Raw genomic sequence first — 7,745 nt, forward strand, 5'->3', positions numbered from 1 at the left:
TGATTCCTTACTTGCTATGATCATAACAAGAACCAACTGGAAAGGTTTTCTTGAGTTAACAAAGAAAGAGATTAACTTTATTGTACCTAAACTGAACTAATAAAATAATAAACAATACACACACACACACACACACACACACACACACACACACACACACACACACACACACACACTGGAGGTTTACACACACACAAATAGTTACAGAGTGGGGAGAGGTAGATTGGTTGAGTTAGTGTCCACAGAAAAAAGGGGTATATAGTCTGTGAAGTTTGATGATATGGCTGGCTTTTAGCTGAATTCAGTGGTCCTGAGGCTTTTATTTGAAGAGACAGATGACTGGTTTGGTGGGTCTCTTGGAGACAGCGATGCAGATGATTTCCTCCAAAGGGGTTTCTGGTTGTAGCCGCAGTATGCAAATGTGGTCAGTCACCAGGCAGGATTTGAAACCTTTAAGCTGGAATGCAGAGAAAAGGAGAAGGACTTCCCACTTGGGTCTGCATTTGTCAGAGTCCTGTTTCTCCCTTCTCTACTGCAGAAAGACACAAGCTTAAAACCACAGATGGGGAGGACTTGCACATGACAGTCACTCTGTGATTCAAAACATAGCAGTTAGCAGTATTTCTCTCTTGTTAAAAAGAAAAAGTACAAACAGTTCCCTTAAACTTCCTGGGTCTTGGTTCTTTCTGGGAAATGCAGCCATTTCATCTCCCTCCTCACAGTCCTTTGCAGTGTAGGATACAGTGTAACAAACTAGGCGATCATCTGAAGCTGCCAGCAAAGTCATCCTTTTAGCTGGTCTTTTCGAATGTCTTTTAAACAAATTATAAATTCAGATCGCCAGTCAGTGGATTAAAAAACAGTATCATTCAACAAATCACATTGGCATAACAATATCCTGGTACATTGAGCACCCAATCCTTGCCATTTTTAATCCACATTTCCGTTATTGCTGCTACATCATATTCTCATACTACTATTTGTGCTTGTAACTTACGAACCTTAATCACCACATTTAATACATTTACACTCAACATTGTAATCCTGTCTTTGTATTCTCATAGTCCTTCTCAGTCCACTCTCATCTAATACAGAACTACTCCCTATTCTAGTTCACTCTCACATTATGTACCTTATTCCTCCTTCTGACTACTATATGCTGGTGCCATCCTCCTGCCAATTTAGTTTAAACCCTCCCCAACCACACCATTGAATCTCCCTGCATGGACTTTAGTCCCAGTCCTGTTGATGCATAAGCTGTCTTTTTTAAATAGAAACATAGAAAAGTAGGAGCAGGAGTAGGCCATTCGGCCCTTCAAGCCTGATCCGCCATTCAATATGATCATGGCTGATCATCCAAACTCAGTACCCTGTTCCTGCTTTCTCCCCGATCACATTAGCCCTAAGAACTATATCTAACTCTTTCTTAAATATATTTAATGATTTGGCCTCAACTGCTTTCCTCAACCCTTATCCTTAGACTGTGACCCCTGGTCCTGAACTCCCCCACCATCTGGAAAATCCTTCCTGCATCTAGTCTGTCCAGCCCTATTAGAATTTTGTAGTCAAGAGTGACTGCATCAAGGACACAGCTTCAGGCACAACTTTCTTGTGATCTTCTCACATCCAAAATCACTCTTTGCTTTCCTTCACACGTGTTTTAAATTCTGCCGTTTCTGATCACAGCACATGGACATTTTAAAGACATTTGACTCATGGCCAATCTCCTGTAATTGCTCCTATTCTGCCACGAGCATTCTGTTCATTTATTCTCCATTTCTTTCAATAACATCTTTCAACAGATCGATTAAGATGAAGACAGGATGTTTTGGATCTTGCTGCACTGACCGAGCTTGACAAAATGGCACATTTGAGCCCTCATTGGCAGCTATGTGGCACTGCCCGTCACTCATCCACCTCAACTGTTCAGAGAAAAGCACCAACTACCAGGTAAACAGAAGCCAGTTTTCAGTTAGTAAACCCCCATCACAATATTCCCCAAGAAAGTACCATGAGCTGCCGGGCTGCTGTCCCTCGAAAGGCCGGCTCTGCTTTCACAGCTTGTTCACCAAGTGGTCCCATGGATAGAAATGTATCTGGATTCAAGACACAAATGAACATTGGTGTGAATGGGACCTGTATCCCCAGGAACAGCAGTGGGAGCAGAGCAAACCTAACAGCGTAATATTGAGAATGGATGTTCGATGAGGCAATACTGCAGGAAAATGACAATGGAATGGAAGGAGGAAAGTAAAGGAGGGATATTGACTGTGAAAGGAGGAGAAGCTGGGAGAAGAGATAGGTTTGAATTATGGAGCATCAAGCACAGGCATGTGAGAGTGTGAGGATTTGAAGGAGCAAATTGTTTTCCATGAACAACAATTTGTTTCCAGTTGGAATAGATTGATTTTTCACTGTGTTCTGTTAACATGTGCAGCAGAGACCAGACGTTGATGCAGCCACAACTCAGTGTAATAACCACTGTGTGATCACGGTGCTACACATCAGCTGTGGGAGTTGTGCACAAACCAAAGCAATATCGCAAATGGCATTACTGAGAAACACACATCTTTAAATGCAACATAATGAAAGCCAAGAGCTGTTCAGGTGATGAATACTCAGTGAATATTCAGTGACTGATGAATGCCATCCCACGGATCTGTCCAGATTTTGTGGGACAGTCTGTGAAGCAACTTCGACTCCGACTATGCTGGGCAACCAAATAAGGATAATTTTACGTCAATGTAATTTTATTGCCCCATTTCACAGGTTCCTTTTGAGGTTGATTAATATTTAACTTTGTGCCACACAGATTAAATAACAAGTTTCAAAAGGGAATTGGATAAAGACAGAGAAAGTGAAATGTTTAGGCTGATGGGGAAGGAGCAGTGGAGTGGGAATTATTGGATAGTTCTTTCCAAGAGCCAGCACAGACATGATGGGCGGAATGACCTCCTTCTGTGCTGTAAGATTCTATGGCACACTCAATCCCCTGTTGGGCTTCAACATTTTTCCATCAGCAATTAAAATACCCAACTGTCCTGCTCTGCATCCTTCCCCATTTTAAACACATTTATTGACCTATCAGATCCTGATTTTCTGTGGTTACCTACCATTGGGACTCTTGTCTGTGAGAAATGATTTACGCAGCAAAATTCCAGGGACTGTAATGAAAAGCTTTTGTTGCAATTGAAATTTAATTTCACATAAACTGTCTGTTGTATAATCTTTTGGAATTAGCATATTCTGTCTCCTTGTAAGATTTTTCTTAACAGTCTTTGTCCTTTCAGGAGTTACAGGAATAGTGAGTGATGCAGACACAGTACCAACAAATCAGCTCGAAGCCTTGAAAGCTGCTATGGACAAGCTGATGGGCAGTGAATGTAGATTTTATTTCCCTTTTGGTCCAAACCATTACATTTAAAGGTCTGACGGTGGACAGGCAATGGGTAGCATTTAAATAATTAATACATGCTTTACAACAACTATACATTCCATTGAACACAAAACCCGACAGGAAAAATGATCCAAACCGTGGCTAACAAGTAAATTAAATATTGCATGAGGCCAAAGGAATGGGCTTATAACATTGCCAAAAAAGTAGTAAGCCTGAGGAATGGAGGCTTTTTAGAATTCATCAAAGGAGGACCAAGAAACTGATAAAGAAAGGGAAAATAGAATATGCAAGCAAACTAGTGAGGAACTTAAAAATGGAGTGTAAACGTTTTTATATGTGTGTAAAAAAGAAAAGATTAACAAAGAAAAATGGGGGCCCATTACAGGGAGAGACAGGGAAATTTATAATGGGCAATAAGGAAATGACAAAGAAACTAAACAAATACTTTGTGTCTGTCTTCACAGAGGAAAATATAAAAAGCCTCCCAGAAATTCTGCAGAGCCAAGGTACTAGTGAGAATGGGGAACTGAAAAAAAGCATATTCATAAAAAAAAGTACTGGAGAAATTATTGGGACTGAAAATTGGTAAATCCTCTGGACTTGATGGTCGACATCCCAGAGTGTTGAAAGAGGTGGCTGAAGAGATAGTGGATGTGTTGGTGATCATCGTCCAAAATTCTATAGATTTTGGAACATTTCTTGCAGATTGGAAGGTAGCAAATGCAACGCCACTATTTAAGAAAGGAGGGAGAGAGAAAACCAGAAACTACAGACCTGTGAGCCTGACGTCAGTAGTAGGGAAAATGCTTGAAGTTATTGTAAAGGGTGTGGTAACAGGACACTTAGAAAATAATGGTTGGATTGGCCAGGGTCAACACGGATTTATAAATCAGGCAACCTAACATCTGTAGTGGGGAAAATTCTAAAGTCCATTATCAAAGATTTTATAGCAGAGCACTTGGAGAACAGTGGTAGAATCGGGCACAGTCAGCATGGATCTACGAAAGGGAAATCATGCTTGACAAATCTGCTAGAATTCTTTGAGGATGTAACTGGTAGAGTTGATGAGGGGAGCCAGTGGATGTGGTTTATTTGGACTTTCAGAAGACTTTCGACAAAGTCCCACATAAGAGATTAGCGTATAATAGTAAAGCACATGGGATTGGGGGTAATGTATTGTGATGGATAGAAAATTGGTTGGCGGTCAGGAAACAAGGAGTAGGGAAAAATGGGTCTTTTTCCGAATGGCAGGCAGTGACTAGTGGGGTACCGCAGGGACCCCAGCTATTCACAATATACATTAATGATTTAGTTTAGAGATACAGCACTGAAACAGGCCCTTCGGCCCACTGAGTCTGTGCCGTCCATCAACCACCCATTTATACTAATCCTGCACTAATCCCATATTCCTACCACATCCCCACCTGTCCCTATATTTCCCTACCACCTACCTATACTAGGGGCAATTTACAATGGCCAATTAACCTATCAACCTGCAAGTCTTTGGCATGCATGATGAGGGAACTAAATGTAATATCTCCACATTTGCAGATGGCACAAAACTGGGTGGGAGAGTGAGTTGTGAGGAGGATGCAGAGAGGCTTCAGGGTGATTTGGACAAGTTGAGTGAGTGGGCTAATGCAGATGCAGTATAATGTGGATAAATGTGATGTTATCCACTTTCGTAGCAAAAACTGGAAGGCAGTAGGGGTAATGGAGGAGTGGACCAGGGTGTCGCGGAGGGAATGATCCCTTCGGAATGCTGACAGGGGAAGGGAGGAGAAGATGCATTTGGTAGGTGGCTGGAGGTGGTGGAAATGGCGGAGGATGATCCTTTGGATACGGAGGCTGATGGGGTGGAAAGTGAGGACAGGGGGAACCCTGTCGCTGTTCTGGGAGGGAGGGGAAGGGGTGAGTGTAGAGGTGCAGGAAATGGGCTGGACACAGTTGATGGCACTGTCATACACAATGGGGGGAATCCTCGGTTGAGGAAAAAGAAAGACATATCAGAAGTGCTGTAGTGGAAGGTAGCATCATCAGAGCAGATGCGTCCGAGACGGAGAAAATGGAAGAATGGAATGGAGTGTTTACAGGAGGCAGGGTGTGAAGAAGTGTAATCGAGGTAGCTGTGGGAGTCGGTGGGCTTATAATGGATATTAGTAGACAGCCTATCCCCAGAGATGGAGACAGAGAAGTCGAGGAAGGGAACGGAAGTGTCAGAGATGGACCATGTAAAGGTGAGAGAAGGGTGGAAATTAGAAGCAAAGTTGATAAAGTTTTCCAGTTCCGGGCGGGAGCAGGAAACGGCACCGATACAGTCATCAATGTCCCGGAAGACAAGTTGGGGGAGGGGCCTGAGTAGGTCTAGAACAAGGAATGTTCGAATTATCCCACAAAAAGTCAGGCATAACTAGGACCCATGTGGGTACCTACAGCAACACCTTTCACTTGAAGGAAGTGAGTGGAGTTGAAGGAGAAGTTGTTCAATGTAAGAACAAGTTCAGGCAGGCGGAGGAGGTTGGTGGTGGATGGGGACTGGTTGGGCCTCTGTTCAGGGAAGAATTGGAGAGCCCTCAAACCATCCTGGTCGGGGATGGAGGTGTAGAGAGATTGGACGTCCATGGCGAAGAAGAGGCGGTTGGGGCCAAGAAACTGGAAACTGTCAGAATGACGTAGGGTGTCAGAAGAGTCATGGATGCAGGTGGGAGGAAACTGGACCAGCGGAGAAAAGATAGTGTCAAGATAGGAAGAAATAAGCTCAGTGGGGCAGGAGCAGGCTGACACAATGGGTTTGCCGGGACAGTCCTGTTTGTGGATTTTGGGAAGGAGGTAGAAGCAGGCTGACCGGGGTTGCGGGACAATGAGGTTGGAAGCTGTGGAGGGAAGATCTCCAGAAGAGATGAGGTCAGTGACAGTCCTGTGGCCAGTCACTTGATGTTCGGTGTTGGGGTCATGGTCCAGGGGGAGGTGGGAAGAAGGGTCTGAAAGTTGACGTTGAGCCTCTACAAGGTAGAGGTCGGAACCCCATACAACAACAGCACCACCCTTGTCTCTCAAAAATACTCCCTTTCAGGATCAATCTCATTAAGTGATCATTGTTGATGAATATACAGCAAGGAAACATGAATCTGGAGCCCCCTGAATGACAATGAAAATGACCTAAACAAGGTCAAAGTACCATCATGGAAGGGCAGTTAGTTAATGACTGACCAATCAGATGAACAGAAATGGGGTTTTGCCTAATATGGCACAGAACCAAGCTGGGAAAGGTGGATCAAGAAAGAAATTGTAAGACCCCAAAAGCACGCATCATCATCCAAACGAAGACAGAAGATAGACTTCAATCAAGAGACAAGGCATCGCAGTTAAACGGAAGTTGAGGACTGGTGTTCCATCGTGAACACAACTGCTCACCACTGTCCTTTGCTAAGTATCATGATTTTGTGCTTATTGTAGAAAATGTAATAAAGTCTGTAAAGCTTGTGAAAAACTACTCGTACCCATGTGGTTTTCTCGCTAGTCTGAGCTGTAAGTCCCTTTTAGATCTGCTCTCCCAACTTAGACTGCAGTTGTAATTGACCAAGTTTTCCAATTAAATTGAAGCAAACTCCAGATCTTACAGCTGATGCCGAAACCCTGGACTTTGACAAGTACATAAACGGAGGGAGTTAAAGCAAGTTTCACAAATGTTGGAACATTGTTTGGCCAGTGATAAATCTTCCGGGGATAATCTCTGGTAGATTAAACTGACCCAGTGGTGTCTATTTAAAGTACAAACTATGTAGTGAAAGGCCAGTGTAAAGAAGGGTTTCTGGGAAACATATGAGGAAAGGTTGGTCACTAAATGTAATCTAGACAATATCCAATCCCTGTGAGAAGAGTAGACACAAAAACATGAGCACTTTCCGTTCAGAAGGCTTTTGTTAAAGTCCGCCACAGGAGGTTGGTTCATAAAATTTGAGCACATGGGATTGGAGGTAATATACTGGCATGGATTAAGGATTGATTAACAGGCAGAAAGCAGAGTTTAGGAAGAAACGGGTCATTCTCGCATTGGCAGTCTGTGACCAGTGGGTATTGCAAGGATCAATACTTGGGCACCAGCTGTTCACAATATATATATATATTTGGATGTGGAGACCAAATGTAATATTTCCAAGTTTGCAGATGACACAAAACTCGATGGGAATGTGTGTTCTGAGGAAGATGCAAAGTGGCTTCAAGGGGATTTGAACAGACTTAGTGAGTGGACAAGAATGTGGCAGATGGAATATAATGTGGAAAAATGTGAGGTTATCCATTTTGGCAGGAAGAATAGACGTGCAGAGTATTTCTTAAATTGGAAGAA

The sequence above is a fragment of the Heterodontus francisci genome, chromosome 40 (assembly GCF_036365525.1).
Source record: "Heterodontus francisci isolate sHetFra1 chromosome 40, sHetFra1.hap1, whole genome shotgun sequence".
Taxonomy (NCBI): Eukaryota; Metazoa; Chordata; class Chondrichthyes; order Heterodontiformes; family Heterodontidae; genus Heterodontus; species Heterodontus francisci.